Below are 19,333 nucleotides of genomic sequence, written 5' to 3' on the forward strand. Positions count from 1 at the left end.
GTGGAGCAGGTCCGCATCCTGAGGGGGCTGGGGGCCATCCAGCCCGGGGTCAACCGCTGCAAACTCATCTCCAGGAAGGATTTCGAGACCCTCTAAACAGCAGTCACCACCACCGTCCGCACCGAACAAGCCGCCGCCATGAGCAGCGAGGCCGAGACCCCCCCCCCCGCCGCCGCCCCCGTCCCACCCCCGCGCGGTGCGGTCCGGGCGGGCGCTGCGCCGCTCCCCGCTGCCGCCTCCCGCGCTGCCCCCGCGCCCGGCCGGCCTTCTCCGCATCCGGCGGCGCTGCTTCTTGGTGGGACGGAGGGAGTGAGGGGGAAGGAGAAGGGGTGTTTGTGCCCCCCTCCCGCTGCGCCCTGCAAGTGTTGCCCTCGCATTGTCCTCTTCTCTCCCCAGTCCGAGGCGTGCCGGGGGCAGCGCATCGCGGGAGCGGAGGGCCGGCGGGGGTGGGGAGGGAGCAGGAGGGCCAAAAAGTGCTTTCTGAGCGACCCCGCTGCTCAAGCTATCCCTGGATGTATCTTCAAAGCGGGCAGCCCTGGGATAAAACCGCCCGAAGGGTGCACGGGAGTGGGCGGGGAGCGGGGGGACGGCGACACGGACGCTCGGGTGTCGCGTTAACTGGGATGGGGTGCGTAGCTGCCTCCCGGGCGTCGGGCCCGGTGCGGGGCGGTGGAGGCCACTTGGCCATCAGCTGCTGTCACACATCCGAGGGGGCACGTGCACTTTTTGTATAAGGCTGTGGGGCAGTTGCCACATGGCGAACGGGGGAGGTGGAGGGAGGGCGGGAAGACGGCGAGGAGGAGGAGGAGGAGGAGGAGGGGGCGGCGGCTTTGCTGTGGGGTAGTGGGGAGAGGTGCCAGGCGGCCTGGCTGGTCTGCTCCCTCGGCGGGGGGGTGGGGGTGGGGTGATGGTGTCGGTCCCCGAGGAGCAGGTGCGAGCAGCTCCCGGTCCCCGCCAACCGGGGAGGAGGCGACGGGGGCAGCGGGAGCGCGGCAGGGGTTTGGCCAGGCTGGATCCTGCCGCCGCGCAGAGTAACGCGGGCGCCGTGGCGGGAAGGGCTCCGGGGGCGGGGTGCAGCGCTGCGGGCGGTGCGGGGGCACCCGCGCACCCCGCGGGCCGGGGGGGAGCCGCGGAGGGGAGGTGAGCCCCAAACTTGCCACAGCCGGAGAGGGGTGTCGGAGGGGCGAGAAGGAGCTGGCAAAAGAGGAAATTCCTGATGCAATAGCAGCCGCCTTTGCAACGGAGGGTGAAAGCGTAGGGCTGTTATCTCTCAATCTAGGTTACAGGGCTGAATCTCCTCGATAAGGAGAAGGGATCGCATAACTGCCGTGACCCCGAGATCAGAGCGGTCGGAAGCGGCTCCAGTTCCCGGGGGCTCGCCCTGCCTCGGGCGGGGGCGGGGGGCTCTGGCTCTGCCTCGCTGGAGGGGCCTCGGGAACTTCCCACGGAGGACGTCGTGGACAAAGTCCCGGTGCTATTTTCAGTATACGCAAACAAACAGACCGGGCTCGTTTCACTTTCCTATTGTAAGATTTCAAGGTGAAGCAATAGCCAACACGCGGGGAATTAACCCCACGCGATGCCGTGCTCCTGCCCGTCCCGTCCCGTCCCCGATGGCGGGGGGTGTGACATCTCCTCCTCCCCCCCCTTCCCGATTCAGCGGAGGGTGCCTGAGAGTCATTAGCATTGAGCCAGGCGAAGCAGAGCACTTACTCTGCGGTGACTGTCGCTAGATGGATTGTTGAAGTTCCTGAATATTCAGGGCACCAGGACAAAACAGCCTGGAATAACTTCCAAGCGCTGACATAACTGTAGCTGCTCGGGTAACTGTGCTGTTGTTTCATGTGGAATCAACATGAATATTAATAGCTACGCTTAGACGATCTTTGGTTTGGGTTTTTTTGGGGGGGATGTGTGTGTGCGTGTGGCTTGTAACTTGTAACAACTCTGCAAGAGTTCCAAGGTGGTCCTTAAAATAAACTCATGGAACTTTTACTTTGCCACAGTAATACTGTGAGAATTTTAATTTGAACATGTAGAATTAAGAAATAGAGAAACTTTTTTTTTCTTGGTGGGGGCAGTATGGGGACACCAATTCCTGGACTTGGCAGGGTTATAAAAGGGTTTGGCAGCCTGGTTGTAACATGGCTTGATTATGTCAACAGCACAGAATCGGCTGTGTTTCAGCTGCTCCTGAGGTCTGCTGTGTTATCATCCAGTGTAGTAGAAATTACAGTAGTGAGTTCAGAAGTGAATAGGATTTGACCCTTAAAAAGTGTAATTGTAGCAGACTTATTTATACATCCATTAAGCAAATAAATTAATGGAAATGATATACAATAGGTATAGGAAATGTATTATTACTGCATAGACGAATAAAGCAAAGTGGGTCAGTGAGTTTTGGTCAAAATGGATGATGTCATCGAAAGATAAACCTATATTTGCTTTCTGGATTTCCCCTCTAAGACATTGCATTCTGATTCTTCTTTTCTTACAAATGATTTTTAATTATTTCTGACGTTACAGTAAATATGCAGAATATTTTGATCTATGCAGTTTAGTGATTTAAGCGACCTTTCCAGACTCTCAGTTACTGCATACTTTAGTTGGGTGATGTCTTTTTGTATCCTGGGTGGACACTTTGCTGTTGAGATGGAAGCTGTAAGAGCCAACTCCATCCTAGCGGCTAAACTGTTATACTCATCAGATTCAAAAATTTCGAACTAACATCTTATCAGTGTTATATTTGTCTCATAATCAGCTGATGCACTCAAGTATGCTAATCCGTTTTTGGAAAGCTTCATCAAGGTTAATATGTTATTTAATCAAAAAAGGCATCCAAATAAAGCCATTACTTTGTTGTTCTTTAAATGGATTGAATCGTTAGTTGCCAGTTGCTGTGGAAATAATTTGTAATAACTTATTTTGAGATGGAAAAGTTTTAGATATGTTTCAGCAAAATGATACATTTTAACTGTGATATTGCTATTTAAAAAAATCAATAAAACAAAAATCAATAAAACACCAAGGGATTTTCTATTGAATGCTTAATGTGTAGGTCTGTAAAGTGAATTGGTTTCGGTGTTTATTTGTGATACTACTAATAATAACATGATACTAAAGGACCTTTTTCTAAATTAGGCTTGTGTATCAGTTCACTGGAAAAATAAGCTTCCGTTATGGAAGATGACTTTTCTTTTCTGGTCGTACTGACCTTTGCTTTTATTTTCCTCATAAAAAGCACTGGCCGCCAAACAGAAATCCAGGAAATAGCAAACTGTGCATTTAGCTTACATTCCGATTAAATGGTTTGACATTAATGGGATGCTAGAAAGCCATATGCCAAACAAATAGGGGAAAGATAAAGGCCAAACATGGAAAATATTTAAAGCTACTAGATGCCAATCGGGTCATATTTCTTGAATGTGTGGGTGAAAGAGAGGAGCAAACTCTGCACTGGATGTCACCTGCCTAGGATTAATGACCTGGAAGCTATTGATCCCAGATAGTTTCTGGTCTCTTGTGTTTTGAGCACTTGTGGAATTTTGCCATGCTAGGTCCCTTCGTGGAGTTTTCCCATCGACTTAGGCTGGCTTTGGATCGTACCCACATGAGTAAAGGCTGAAAGCCTGTGCTTTCTTCTGACCCCCCTCCTGTGGCCAGGATATGTTAATCTTTTCTGACATTTGAAGATGATTTTGAATGAGTTCATTGACATTCATACATAAAGTGAGGAATTATTTGCACTCTTTGGAAGGTATTTACAAATTTTGGAAAACAACTTAATTGATTTTTGAGCATAAAAGGGAAAGATGCTGAACATGAAACAATTCTCTTCAAAGCGTGTCTTACATGGCATTTATTCAGCCCTTCTTTGCTAGCTTCTGCTTCTCTCAAATTATGTGGACCTAGCATGTCCTTGTTTACTGAATACTGCATACTTGCATAGTTTTTTTTCTTTGTATTAATTAAAGGAGTGTCTCACTCAGATAGGTTAGTACAGATCATAGATACTTTAAATGAACAGGTCAGCAAGTGCTGCTGAAAGGAGCGTTAAATATACTGTACCTGTGGTTTATATTGATGACCTTCCTTCTTGCCACAGATTATTAAAACATAATCAGGAGAAATATGGAAGGCTTTACAAGCAAAGATGACTTCTGGAAGGCCAGAGGATAAATTGTAGTCACTATATAAAAGGAGTAAAAGGTTTGAAAGTGGTTTCTTCTGACTTAAAAAAAATAAAAGACTCCAGTTGCTCATAATAACAGTACTTTCACATCCCTCTGATTGTATGTATTTATTGGTAAATATTGTAATTTAAAAGCTGGGATCCTTGGACCGTACTTATTACAACAGAATAGAACTATTTATCCCTTTAATCTGATACTTAGTCCCTGGCACAGTATTGGATACTTGAGGAAGGGAACACTTCTCTCCCGTGAACGCTGGCTGCCTGTTGTGAAGCGCTGCCAGTGCTGTTCCCGGGAAACGCTGCCGGTGCTGTTCCCGTGCAGGGAGGTGAGGGCCTGCTAGTGATGGGCAGCGGGACATTTTTTTTCCTAATTGCTTCACCTGATCTTCCTCAAGTATTTAATTTGATTAATTCCTTCTTAATCTTCTAGCTATGAAGATTGATAAAGTTTTGTGGGTTTTTTTTCTTTTTTTGAGAAATCTTTTACTGGCAGATGTAGTTTATATAAAAAGTACAGTTTTATTGTCAATTTTACTTGCAAGAATGGGTTCTATGAATAGCTTTGTTATTTCCATAGACCACTGCCATCTCTGTTCAAATGCTTAGTTCAGTCTCAGGGTTCCACTCTCTTTCTGCAGCCACATGCCCCTCGCCCTGGGGGTGCTGAGCCCCTGCCCTGGGTGCGTGGAGCAAGTGTCCCACACTGTGCCCCTATGAGCTGCACTCAGGGGCCTGCTGCTCCCACCTGGGGCTTCTTCTCTGCTACTCCTCAGTGCCATAAACTAAAATGCACTTAAGGTATTCTTATTTACTACTTGCTTAATATTTTGTAATCTGGAGTGTGTTTTGAATGTTTTTTGGAAATGCTAATTTTGTTTCACTGCCTTTCAGTATTTCTTCTGTTTTCCCCTGTTACTAGATCATTCCAGACGGCTGTTTTTTGCCTATCTCTGCGATTCATCATCTAAACTGAATTGCATACGAAGCAGAGAATTTTCATACACTGGAAGGAATTTTAATATTTTCCTTTTGAACTGTGTAATTGATATATTAAATTGTTACTGCAATCCCTGCTGGTCTGGTACAGGTAAATCTCTTTCACCATTGTCGGTGTTGCCTAGTCATGGAGGAGCTTTACAAGTTTAGCTGTAAAAATTCATTACTGGCTGCAGGATAACAGAGAGAGTAATCAGAAACTACCGAGTTTTGTCTAAATTGTGTGAGCCAGTGAACCAAGAGTCTGAAACAACTACGATGCCTGTCTGGTTTTAAGCACCAGGACTCTATTTAGATCCTCTTTGTTCTTTTATAAGTTAAATATGTTTTGTTTTAAAAATAACGTTTGGGGCATCTGCTTTGCATTATGAATTAATTCCATTCATTGTTTTAAAATAGTGATTAACCTTTTGCAAATTATATACTGCACACGAACAGTAATTTTTTCAATAATCTTTAAATGTGCATGCTGTAACAGCGCCATAATGTGGACTGACATAATAGGAATTGACAGTAAATTTTTAGTTGCCTAAATACATATTTAAATGATAGAGCTGAAGAGTCATCTGCAAAAAGCTATTATGACCCAGAGACTTAATTCATATATAGATAATTTTTCCAGTGTGAATTAAGGAAGAATTTTTCTTTGTCCATTATCATTTAAATTATTTTCAAAAATCCTGAAACATAAACTGAAAATCTTTATATTTAGAATCAAAGTATGTTTGTGACTTGAAATGATAATATCCAGGTTGCTTTGAGGAGTAACTTTATCCTTAACCCATTATGTTCTACTTACTTATCTGATATGATGCTCAGCTGGGAGCATCTCCTAACAGGTGCTGATGTTTCATTTCATAGGCATTGTAGAATATTGAAGTGTAATCTATTAAATATTAAATCTTAGCATCGACTGTGAATAACTTTGAACAGTTTTAAACTTCTCTTTTTTTTTTTAGAGAAGAAACGGAAAAAGGGTAGTAGTATATTTTCCGTAGCATAAAGTAGAAAAATGCTGTCACTGAATTTCTTGAGAGGAAGGATCAGCATTTGATCATCCAGTTACATTCCAATCTGGAATTCTTCACTCTAAATCACTGATAGCGATAAGCTGGGAAACTACACTGGGAAAGGATAACACTGTAAATACTGAATACGTGCACTCCCTTCTGTGAATTTCCATAGGTCTCTTTTAGAAATGGGATATTGGACCAAAAGGACCCTGAGTGGCAGTTCAGGATACATTCACCAACACGAATGAAACTGCTTGCATGAGTTGTGATCGAGGAAATGGATCACAAAACGTATTTTAGTTCACATTGCTTTAAACAATGTTTTGTGATAATTACATTTAGGGTCAACATCCTCCTGGGGCAGATGGATTAATATATACAATACAGTTTGCAGAATTGAATGGAAAGATCTTGTAAATTGTGTGTATCCAAACAGTTTATTAGGAATAATGAGAAATTTTCTGAAATAGTCTAAGCCTTTTTTGTTGCTATTCATAAATTATGATTTCGATATAATAAAATAGCCCAAGGTTTTTACTGTGTACTCCTGAGAATACTCCAGTGGGTAACACTTAACATAACTTTCTGTTTGTTATTCTGTTTCAAGATACCCTGTTCTCTCCAAAACTGATTTACTGTAGACATTTTCTTTGCATCCTGCATCATTTGCATCTTCCTTGTGAAGAAGAAAGTTATTTCAGTATGAAAAACAAATATATTTTTGTTAAAAATATCGAACAGTGGTATTTTATGCCCACTGGAAGGCTGAAGTTTGCCATAGTCCAGAAACAATGGAGTAGGTGCAATTAAAATTTCCCAGTGCACCTCGCCACGCTAAACGTATGTTCTTTTTCCATTAAAATAATACAATGTTTTAGTAATGCAATTTTATTCATCCTTAGAATTTATAGAATTACTCTCTGAAGTGGCCAAATGTCTAAATTCTGCCTAAATTCCTTTTGATCCAAAACAAACTTGGGTTCAAGCAAAGCTTTCGGTCTTGTTTTCTTATTCACAATAATAATTTTGTGTGATAATAAATATACTGAAAAAAATGCACCTTAGCTGTTAAGACATGTGTTTTTTCACGTTCATTTTTTTTCCTTCGACTGTATGACTGAATGAGCGGGCACACTAGGTGTGCGTACCGATTACCCGGCTGACAGAGGAACAGTTACATACTGGAATTGGATCGTGCTGGGGAGAAGGGGAAGAATGACAGTACCTGGGACTGCTGCACACACTTTAACACAACTGACAGCTGAAATATATTTGTAACATTACGATGCCATGATTGAAGTTCATAACTCTGGATAACGTTCTTGTTAGAGCACTTGTTAACGATACTGTATTGAGAACAGGTAATACGTATTTTACATTTGGAGTAAAAGTTGTTGTTTGAGTCCTCTCTCATACTTGTATTTACAAATTGTTAAAAGCTATTTTTAAATCTTACTTTTGGGAAATGTTATCCTTTTTCATCTTACATAAAATGTAAGAGATCAAAAAGAAAGCAGTTATATGAAGTAAACTATAAAGGAAGCAGGGAGTATATACATATATATTTTATTACAATTTAATTACATCTTTTGTAACCTTGATTTCATGTTGTTCTCATACTTACTAATGATTTTTTTTTTTTTAAAAGTGCTAGATCATGATTTTATATACAGGACAGAAAAAACTGCTTTCAGGTTATAAGTACTCTATTTTTAATAGAAGTACAAACAATTCATTACTTTTTTATTGGTGATAAATCTTGCCAGGATTTATTGATAGTTTCAGCATTTCTTAAACAAAACATTACTAAAGCTATTATTTTTGAATTATTAATTTCCCAATGTAGTAAAAATGTAAACTTAATAATTTAATTGGTTTTATGGTTTTTACCTTTTCTGTCTTTATGAAGCATCTAATTTGTTTCTAGTCTCTTGGTCTGCTGTAAAAACCTTCCTTTGTTGGACAAGGTCACCTGTAGGACTTAGTTATTTATATTAAAATAAAAATACTGTGGTTTTAAACTATATGTATAACTTTAAGAATGTGGATAGTCCTGTTGCTTCAATAGCCTACATACATCTTTTAAACCAAGCATGTGCAATGTATATTTGGAAGGGCTATAAAAGAATCAGTTGACATCTTTGCTAGGAAGCTGGCTTGCTGTATACTTTCTTGCTTTTGCAGGGACAATTTGAAAGCATTGAAAAAATGCTTTAGATTGAGTGTCCTATAAATTAACACTTGTTGCATAAAATAGATTATTGATGCATTTTTTAATGCCTCATGCATTTAATGCAATCTTAGTGTTTTTGTGAGCATTCTTTCATAGTAATTAATTTTAGGAAATTAGGACAAAATCTTTGCAGGAATGAGTATCAGAGTTCGGTATAACCTGTGGCTTCATGCCGTCTCCTGGGATTTTTTGTATTCATTTTTATAGCGCAGACGCAGCCTATCTCTTTTTGAAGGGAAAAGGCATTTCCAAGATGTGTGCCATGGTTGTCGCTTGTTACAATTTAGTTCTGATACTCACAGGTAGTTTGGTGGGAAGGAATTGTCTTCTGTTTCCTTAAATTTCTGCTTAAGAGCTAAAAAAAGAAAAAAAAAAGGGCATGGGGAGAAGAAAATACCTTAGGTGGTATTAAGTATATAATAAGGATTGATACAAGTGAAAAGTCATATGTTCTCTTTTTTTTTTTTTTCAAAAAATATATTTCTCTCTTAGCTTATTAGAACAGTTTGTACAACATAAGTGATACACAGTATTTTGTTATTTCCCTGTCTGTATCTACCACTAAAGGCTAATTTCATGATTCTGTTGTTTATTTCATCATAATGTTGTTCTAATTCAAAGCAGGATCGGTTGGTTTTGGTTTTGGTTTGTTAGGGATTTTTTTAAGCCGATACTCATAGCTTTTAAAGGCCAGGTTAAAAAATAAACATGAAATGCTAATAAAATATTATGTCTTACATTACTGGATATTATAGATGGCTTGTGATTCTACTGACTCTCCTTGAAATTTGTTTGCTGCTGAAATATGATGTTAAAAATGTCAGTAATAGAAAACGAAGCTCATGCTACAGTAAGTTACAGTTTAAAGTATAGCTATGTATAAAATAGATTTTTGAGAAACTATGAGAAAAATGTATTAGAAATACTAATTTACCAGCATATATCTGTTTCAGGAGCGCACATGCAAATCATGTAAGGGAGGAGTCATAATATTTCCTGGGCAGGGCATCAGTGAGGTTTTTAGTCGACATGTTTGGGTATAGCCACAGCTGTTGGATTGGCTTAAGGCCACCTCAAGGTACAACAGGTGGGACATGGCTAAGAATCAATAAACCTTCAACAGATTTTACTGTTCAGAGCTTCTCTGGCATTATCTCATCTCAATAGAGTGACTCAAAGGGTGGAATTTGTCTTGAGAAGCAGCAGCCCACCTCCATAGTATGTAGATGTCAGGTTTACACACTGAGAAGGCAGTTTGCTCAAAGACCCTGAACAATTTCTTTGTTACCCTTCCTCTGCTCTTTGAATCTGTTTAGTCGACCCAGAAGGCGTGTGGTCCCACATGGATGGATTTGTGTTGCTCAGCTGAGTGGTCAGACACAACCCATCATCATTCTGGCCTCATTCCAATGAAGTTCAGACTAGTACACGGTGGATGGGATGTGGTGTTAAAACGCAGCACTTTCAGGTAAATTGAAGGAGTGGAGCCTCCACTGCCTTTAGCTCTCTGCTGCTGAACCTGTGCTAATGTGGGTCTGCCAAGTATAGGTTTCATCTCTTCTGGTGATCCTTTTTGCGGTTTTGTCTTGTGCCTTATTTTACATGTCTTATTTCTTAGATTAGGAAAATACAGTGATGTCATAAGAGGTAATAAAATAATAGTTATGAAATGCATTGTGAAGCATAGATGTAGTCAGAAGTATTCCAAAGTATGACTACATGAGTAAAACATTTTGACATTAAAGGAGAGAAGGATGTCGTTAGTTAAAACTGCTGGCATTGTTATGTGATAAGGTCATCTGCTCTTTGGTGTGCCAGCCAATGAGAGAAAACTATTTAATTTTTAGAAGTGAAAAATACAGAGTCAACTATTTCTGTATACAGAGTCAACTATTTCTAAATACTGTTTTGTGAAATTGTGTTTCACCCCCATAAGTGGTTTTCTGTGTAGAAGGTGTGCTCTAAACAGGATGGGTCTATCTTTTCAGCTTGGCTAATTGCTTCCTTTCAGAAATCCAGAATGCATGCAGATCTGAACTTGTAGCCAGGAAAAAGTGCTGCCATGCTTCAAAGTGCCAAGGACCTCAGGGGACAAAAACTTGACCTGGTTTTATGAAACCATAGAATTACATTTATACAAGTTAGCCCATGGGAAAAGAATGAACTGATCCCAATTCATTTCTAGATTCTGGGGCCTTATGGGTCACATTTGAATTCTCTTCTACACCTGTTTTTCTTCTAAATTTTTCTGAGGATATTTTTAGAAACTTACTTTACATTAGGTATGGGTCATATACCTAATATTTAACAGTTCAGTATTCTAATTCTTTAAAATGTCTAATGGTTTCTCAATATAATTAAGCTATAAAAAGTTTCAATTATAGAATTTGTTTGGTATGGGCTAAATCCTCAAGCCATGAACTCTCCCCAGGGCTTAGTAAGTAAGGCTTTGTTTTCCTGCATGTGAAATAGAGCAGGCAGTGACCGTAGTCAGTACGTTTTGTATGGGCCATAGAAAAGAGAGCAGCTCTGCAGATGGGTCATTAGGCTGTTCACTTGGAACATGGCTCAAGGTTCAAAAACCTGTGGCTCAAGCGTTACCCGGTGAGACAGTTTACAAGAAGACTCTCAAGATTCCGTTCTTCCTTCCTCCAAAATGACCTTTCTCTTTCCCTCAATTAGACTAAAAATTTGGGTTTTGGGAAATCTTGGTTCATGCCATGTCTTGGAATCAATTAAAGTGATGAATAGGTGCTACCATGGTTTTCCTCTTTCAATACTTTGATTTGAGCTAGAAGCCTAAATACCCTAGGGTGAGTGCTTACCTTTCTCTGGTGAGGTGGTATGGTATTTATGGTGTCCAAGTGTTCCTGCTGGTGTAGTGCCAGGTTGGACTATGACAGCTAAGTTGAAATAGGGGGCCCTAAGGACAGGGAAGTGTTCCTTAGTTCATATACTTATAGGGTTACATTAAAATTAGAATTAGCTTGCATTTTGATTTATTTAACAAACTGAGTGTTCTGTTCAGCTTGAGTTTGCCTCAGCAATTACTATCCCACAGAGACTCTGCAAACCTTCCAGGCTTCGCTTTCACCTTATTTTCTTGTTCTCAGTCAGTCTTTCCCATCCTTGAAATGTATTTTCAGTGCTGAAACTGGCATTAAGTGCCTTTATAGGTCTACCTGTTTCTAGTGAACGAGTGACAGATTTGGATACTACTAGTCCAGTGTAGATGCTTTTCCCTTTAATGCCATCTTAACACTTTAGATCGAGTGAACAGCTCAGCTGATGATCCCTGGCTGTAGGCTTTTTGCTCATCAATGTGGATGTAGCAGAGGAGGCTAGTTCCGAGATTGTACTCCTTTTATTTGCTTGGGCAAAAAGGATTGGTAGGGGACAAATGGGTGTAACGATGTTACCAAAAAGTAAGAAGATACTTATTTACTCTGGTTAGTTGTTTTTCATACCAGTGAATTTTTCCATACAGATTGTATTAAGCCTTTCATGACTTTGCCAGTCTGGATAATCAAACTGTTTTATGAGGCATCGTTGTAGGGCATCATCTTTGACTGACAGAGTGAAGGGCAGGTCTTCTAAATGGTGATTACTTATCACTATTATGTATTTATTATAAATGTGTACATCATGTCCCTTTCTAATTCACCTCAAAGAAGTGGTCATATTGATCCCTAAGCTCTTTTTTTTTTGTCTTTCTCTAAGTCAGCCTTATGCTTTTAGCAATTCAGCTTTGTTGATACCATCAACAGGTTTGACTGCTATGTGATGTTGATATCCTAAGTGGGTAGAAGGGGACATTTTTTTCCAAGACACAGAGAATGGTTTTGTTCCCACATGATCTTTAATGGAAGGTAGGGAAGTCCAGTTGCATTTAGGGGCTTAAACATTTTTCCTATTTGCTTGACTTTTCCTTTGCAGTTCTGTTGTTCATAAGTTGGGTAGAAGATGCATTAATTTTGCTGTATCCAGAATAAGTATAGATGAGTCTAGTCTAAGGCTTTTGGCTTATCAATAAAATGTTTTGGCTGGTTTCTGATTTTGGTAGTAAATAAGGGAAATCTTTAAGATCATCCTTCGTCGTGATTGAAATGTTTGTCTTAAATTTTCTTTGCATCTAAACTAGAGAGGAAAAAAATCCTTTGTTATCTTTTTGATTCATAGAACAACAACTCAGAATGAAGGAACAAATTCAGATCTTTGAAAATTTAAACTCTTCCTTTCCCTTTCCTCTTCTTCTATTTATTTTCTTCTCCTCACACACCTCTCTGGATTTTGGAGAAAATGAAGATGAAAATCTGCAATTCTTCATGGAAACCCTGTTTTATTAGGCACTGTGGAAACTTTAGATATAGAGGATTCTTAGTGGAAGCAGTTGCTAACCCTAGCAGAAGCAGTAGGGACAAGAGCCCTGAGGCTATAGGGTTGGGAACATGCTGAAGAGTAGCATAGTGAAGAGGCAGAAGTGAAAGGCTGTTTGACAGCATGTTAAAGCAAATTTATCTGGTGTTAGTCACATGCAGCCTTACAAGTTTACATATGTATGATCAAATTTTCAGTCTTTGGGTCACAACCGTGTCCTTTCCCTTAGCTTAGTAAGGCTGTGTTTAGATTAGTGCCTGGGAAGGCAAAGAAGTCTTGTTGCCTATAGCATGTCGGTAGGATGATTTAGAGGAATAAAATTATGCAGGTCCTTAAATGTTAGCAGTATTGGTACTTGAGTTTTCATAAGCTGGAGTTTCGCAGATAGCAGCAACCAAGTGTAGGAGCGATCAAAGAACATTATTTGTAATCAAACTATGAGTTAGGTGTTATAAAACAACTGCTGGGTGCTTGTGTGCATGTGAAATTTGCTTACCCGAGTAATCCCATTGATTTAAATGAGAGCATTCATGTGACGAAAACAAGTTCAATGTGAGAATGTTTGGAAGATGGTGACCTTAGAAATGAACAGTCGTCTTTGGAAGGATTCAAAGGGTGGTTATTAAAACTTAAAACTGAGAGTTGCTGTTTGAAGGCAGAAATGGCTAGAAGGTGTTCGAGGAACTCACCTGCCAAATAATAATGCATTTCAATGACGCTGGGTAACTCTGCCTCAACTTTCTCGTACTCTTTTTTGGGGGGGATGGGGGAAGGGATGGAAAGGAGGGTGAGAGAGGGACGGTGACAGCAAGGCTGTTTGTTTTTCCCGAAAGTTGTTTGTGATTTCAGGTACTCATGGGAAATCTCTTGATCAGATTCACATCTGTTCCTGTCAAAGTGGGTGCTAAGATACCGGTCACCCAGCAACCATGTCCAAGAGGGAATTGGGCCGATAATAACTTCAAAAAGGAATGACAGATGCTAGATTAGGATGAAAGACAAAACGCATGAAAAATGAGCTTGTTAGAATAAAAAAATTGTTCAAGCACCTTCATGCAAATTAAATGAATATCGAACATTTGCATGCAGTAATTTCTACTTTTTCTGTTGATTGAGAAGAAATAAAGATGGTACATATAAAAACATAAATGTAATTTTTTTTTTTGCACCAATTAACATACAAAGCAGTATCTTTCTTCTAAAAATGAGATTAGCCACCTGGGTGCTTGGCTGTATCCCACATATGTCACAACATTTTTGTAATATGTGTGCTTCTGTTGAAGGAACACCTTATCTAATTCTCTGCAGCAAAACAAACAAGGAAGCGACCTTATAGTAATTTTAAAATACTTTAGGTTAGCATGGGTCTATTTTTTTCAGCTGCGGTTTTCAGAGCTGAATTATTTCCTGCTGTCCTTGAATTCAATAGGTATAATGTGCATTAATAAAAGATCACATAAGATGAGTTCAGACCAAATGCTAAGGTTTCCTATTGACTGGTCAAACAATACATATTTTAATACACCATGTCTGTCAGGATAACATAAAAAAGAAATAGTCACTTTTCCATGCCTATGCATTAAGATAATTTAAATAATCTAACAATTTTATTATTGAAATGTTCATATAACAGTCAGAATTTGGAAAAGAATGATAAAATGTTCTGATTGAGAAAGGACTCTGTGTCTTGGTTTAGCAATGTCTAATGTGGTCACGTACAGAAATTGATTTTCTTCAGAAATTAATTAATTTTTCATATCGCCCTAAGCTGCAGTTAAAAAGAGTGCATACTTGTCTGTTTTTTCCAGAAATATTGCCTAATCATATTAATACCATTGCCCCAAGGATGAAAAGATAATTGTACAAATGCATTTGGAAATATGTATCACTGAGTATTTATGATTAAATTATGCAAATGACCCAGCTCTCATCCTTTCCAGACCCAGATTGTCTAATTAGGATTGATATGCTGAATAGATGTTCCAGAATTTGAATACAAGCATGTCCAAAGAGCAGAAAATTGGAAATGACAAGGCTGAAATGCTAAGAAAAGTGTCTTTCCCTTTTATACTTTACTAATGTGGTGTTAGCAGTTGCAGTTTTTCCTTTGGCTATATTGTGTGACTCATGTGTCCTACAAGAAATAAGTCAGGAAAGAAAAATCAACTTTCATAAATAGCATTACTTTGTTCTGGACTTATTTATCTTTAAAAGTCTGCTAGTCATTCCTCTCCCCTTTAAAGCTTTGTATCCTTCATGTTAAAATAATGATGTATTCCACATAAATTACTTCTTAATTTGGAGCACTGTTGTTTGTAGCTTGTCTCCAGCTGCCAGCTGCTGGTGCAAGATATTTAGCTCATCAGCTTCTCATATATTCAGATGAGATTTACACACCTAACAATTTTGAGTTTGGTGGGGGGGGTTTTGGGTTCTTATTTTATTTGAATTCACAATTCCTTAACGTAACAACCTTTTTCCTTTTTTTTAAAGAAGAGAACTGATGTCTCATTAAGCTTGTTTGTAGATGTTCTGAGTTGGAATAATAGCTATCAACGCTCTACAGCATTTAAATCCTTCTTCTTCAGTGGACTGGTTGTTCATTTGTCGCTCTTGGGAAACTGGGAGAAGAGCTCGGTTAGGAGCAAGGAGGAGTAGCGAACTGTCAGTACTTCAGCCATTGTTAGCAGCGGGAGTCGCTCCCTCTGAACTCTGTTGGCTCCTGCTACCCATCTGCGGGATGATGGATTGCTATGTTTAATACATTTCAGCTTTTGTCTGTCGTAGTGTGGATAGACAGCGCTATCAATGATTTCAGCAGTGATTAGACCGCTGGTTGTATCCACTGCTATTGGGCAGGCACCTCCCAGGAATGTCTGATGTAGGAACTCCTTGGTACTCTTGCCATGCAAATGACTTGCTTGGCTAACTTGAGGTGGTTTTAAACACCTACCAAAGACTGCTGGGAATTACTAAATCTGCACGGCCCTCCTGGAACAAAATTCAGACACCTTGCAAATACACTGGAACCAACTATAAACGCTCATCCTAAGCCCAGTGAAAAATGCTTCGTGCTTTTGGTAGGTGGGGGTGGGAGCAGGGATGCATTCAGGGGGTGTGTGATGTCAGTGATGCTTGGCCCATCTGTACTTAAGTGCTTGGCTGCTGGTGAAATGGTAGGAGCGCAAGGGTTGCGTTGAAGCAATGAGATACGACATGACATGTGTCATACAAGGGTTTGCTGAGCCGTGGGTGCTTTGTGATTCACGAGTCCACAGGCTGAATGATTTCAGCCACCAGAGAAGTCGCTGTACACCAGCACAACATATGCCCCGAAGTATCTTCTAATAATTATAAAATGGTGCAGTGGACATATAAATTGGAAAAAAAGATAATTGTCTCATATACATTACTTTAAACAAGCGGATATATATTGTTTTCATTATTATCATGTTAATTTTCCACTTAGAAAAAAATATTATTTAAAATCTTGTGTGATAATACAGTATTGTATTATAAACAAATAGATAATTATGCTTGCTAAAGCATATAATAACTGGCTTTAAAAGATGCTTGACCCAGTTTTCTTGATTTGGACCGTTGCCCACCATGACAGGCCAGGCTGAGGATAACTTTCACTTCATTTTGAACTGTGGAAGGAAGGGAAGTTAAATCAGAAGATATTAATCATCCTTGATTAATCTTTCTTAGTAGAAAATTTAATTTACAGAACCAGAAGAACGAGGCACTACTAAAAACTACCATTAGCAAAAGTGGTAGCCGGGCTTAAATGTGTTTTCTTTACCCCTACTTCATTCTGTATTCACTTGACTGTGACATTGTTTGCCTTTTAAAAATTTCTTTCCCTTTGGTTATATCAGTGTTCAACTTCTGTGGCTTTGCTTATAGGCAGTGGTATGTAGTTTTTCTGTTGTGCTTGCTGGAAATCTGAGCTCCATAGCACAGTTGTGGGATGCCATTTTTATTCCTTTTTAAGAGGATCCAGGCAGTGACAATGCTCATAGGGAGGAGTGTTCATGCTAATTAAAAGCTGGAGTTTACCTTTAAAAAAAACATTGGCAATTTGCCTGGGAGAAAATTCTGTCTTCAGTCACCATTTTTAATCTACTTGGCTGTTGGGAGTTATCTTCACTTTAAGAGTTGTCTGTTTTTAAAAGTTGTCTGGATGTTGAAATAGTTTCTTTGACATTGTTCCTAAGTGCTCACTTGCCATATATGATGATCAGAGGATCTGAGGGCTCTGTGAAAAAGAGTATCAGTAATAAGGAGGGAATAATCTTGACATTTACGGCTGTCAGCTTTTCTCAGTTTAGGCTCCTTTTGTTACCAATATGTGGCTGTGAAACAAGGTAACTTGAAGCATACTTTACAAATTTAAGAGAAAAGTTAATAAAATAATATATTCACATGTTTGTATATAAATATATTTAAACATAAACAAGTGTAACACACTAAGCCTTTCCTGATACTTTTTTCTCCTTTCAAGGAAATATCATTTGGCTAGGGGTTGTTCTTCTGCAGAGATCAATATCTGGAGCATTCTTACACAGAGGAAGTAACAGCAACTTGAAAGTTAATGAAAAACAAGTGTTAAATAAATCCATATATTAGTAGGTAATGTGTTAATAAATGTATCACATAAATATGATAGGTAAAGGAATCAGAAAAGTGGTTCCTTAAACAGATAAAAGTCTCTGTTGTTTATATTCCTTCTATAGAGGTAAGGCTGTGATTTACAGCCTTCTTTGATAGCAGGACTGGTTTAGATAATTTTGTCTCTCTTCTGTTTCCTCCAGGCACCACGACCGCATTCCTGTACAGCAGTGTGTGACCATTTTCGGCACAGGATCAGGTCTAGGTTGAAAATGCTGTCTACTTCCCCCCTTCTCCTCCCCCTCCCTCCCTCCGCTCCCCTGCTTCTCTTTCATTATTATATTTATTAATCCTTATCTGTTTTGGGAAAACAGTTCATCCTGTGTTTTCCTCAGCAGTTGTGCTGTTACAAGTGAATGGGCAATGGAGACAGAAAGGAATGATGGTGGTGGAAGGAGGGGTGGAAACCGTGCCTTCAATTTTATGTATTATCATCCTGTGTGCCATGAAATTTTCCTGCAACCTAAGAGCAGTGCCCTGATCCTGGCCTGGGAGATGAACTGTGGATTACACAGTGGTTTTAACACTTTGTTTGAAAGGAGGAAACATGAGGGGGGGTCAGGTCTAATGAAGAAAGAAGTACAATCTTGGAAAGAAAAATGTATGAATGCAATGGAAACCACTTTCCTCTCTTGGAAATCTGCTTTACTAACTCTTTTAGCTGGCCTACTGTGTATTGCAAAACAAGTGGGGCGGCTGGCTGAGGTAGATGATTGATTTCAGCCTTTGGATGCTCCCTCTGGCCATGTTCTGCTGACAGAGAAACTGAGATGTGGCTGTGCACCATCCTCCATGCCCTTCATATCTTGGCTTGTTCAGGGAGAGGAAACCCACTTGTTACAGAGCATCCTCTACTCCCTGGGAGGTGCTGCACAGTGGAACCCTGGAACTTAGGTCGAGCCTAAGTCTCTGTTGGTGGAGTGAAAGCCCTAAATTATTCTGCTTTTTTGAGTGGACTTACGTCACTCATGCCTCTTGCTTCCTTTGGGACTTTTTTTTCCCATTAATGGCATAATGTTAGTACAGAAAGCATCTCCTATAGCTGTGCAGGATCAGACAGTGTCACTTGAACCTCTGGGTTCTGATACAGTATTAAATTACTGACTACTGTTTTACTGTGAGGACCTAGTTTACAACAGTCCTGCCAAATGATGATGGAAATATTACACTTTCTGTAAGAAAAGCTAGGCTTTAATAACCTGTGCACTTGTCACAGGCGATGTCAATAAAATTATACTAGTTTGCACTTCTCTAAGAATTTTATTATTATTAATTTGGTGGTATATAATATTGTCATCTTGATACAGAAAGTTAAGCAGTTAAGCCCCTTAGAGCTCAAAATATTATTATTTTTATTATATTTAATATATAATTATTATATATTATTAATAATATTACTTATTGTTATTAATATTAGTATTAAATCTATTTTAAACAGCAGTTGATTTCTTCAGCAGCTTTTTGCAGATGTGAGGGAAACATATCTGAAGCAACAAGATCCTTGTCTACCCAGAAACAGTGGGAAACTCAAAATTTCCCTGGATGGGCATGGTTTTAGCAAAACTTCACTCTGTTCAGAATGGTCTGACTTCACTGTAAACTGGGTTCCACTGTGCTAATCCTCTTGGAATGCAGCAATTATCACCTACCGTATAGGTGTTAAGTGCTGAATTTCAAAGGGATTATCACTTTCCTCCTTCCGTGGCTAAACTAGAAGAGAAAAGTTGTTAGTACTTCTAAAGGGGAGGGACGAGGGGAAGAAAACAAATCTCTCTTATTTTCTTTCTGTGGTTGCCTTCAGTCTGGCTAGAGCAGAGCAAGCTGGGTTTTGCTACAGCTAGTTAC

General features: G+C 39.8%; 1 protein-coding gene across 7 annotated transcripts in view; it reads left to right on the forward strand.

Moving 5' to 3' along the window:
• DACH1 (dachshund family transcription factor 1) overlaps positions 1-19,333 on the forward strand; it is a 357,269-nt gene that overhangs the window by 1,265 nt on the left and 336,671 nt on the right. The gene's annotated exons all lie outside the window — the stretch shown is intronic.

The sequence above is a fragment of the Lepidothrix coronata genome, unplaced genomic scaffold, assembly GCF_001604755.1.
Source record: "Lepidothrix coronata isolate B3197 unplaced genomic scaffold, Lepidothrix_coronata-1.0 Scaffold150, whole genome shotgun sequence".
Lineage (NCBI taxonomy): Eukaryota > Metazoa > Chordata > Aves > Passeriformes > Pipridae > Lepidothrix > Lepidothrix coronata.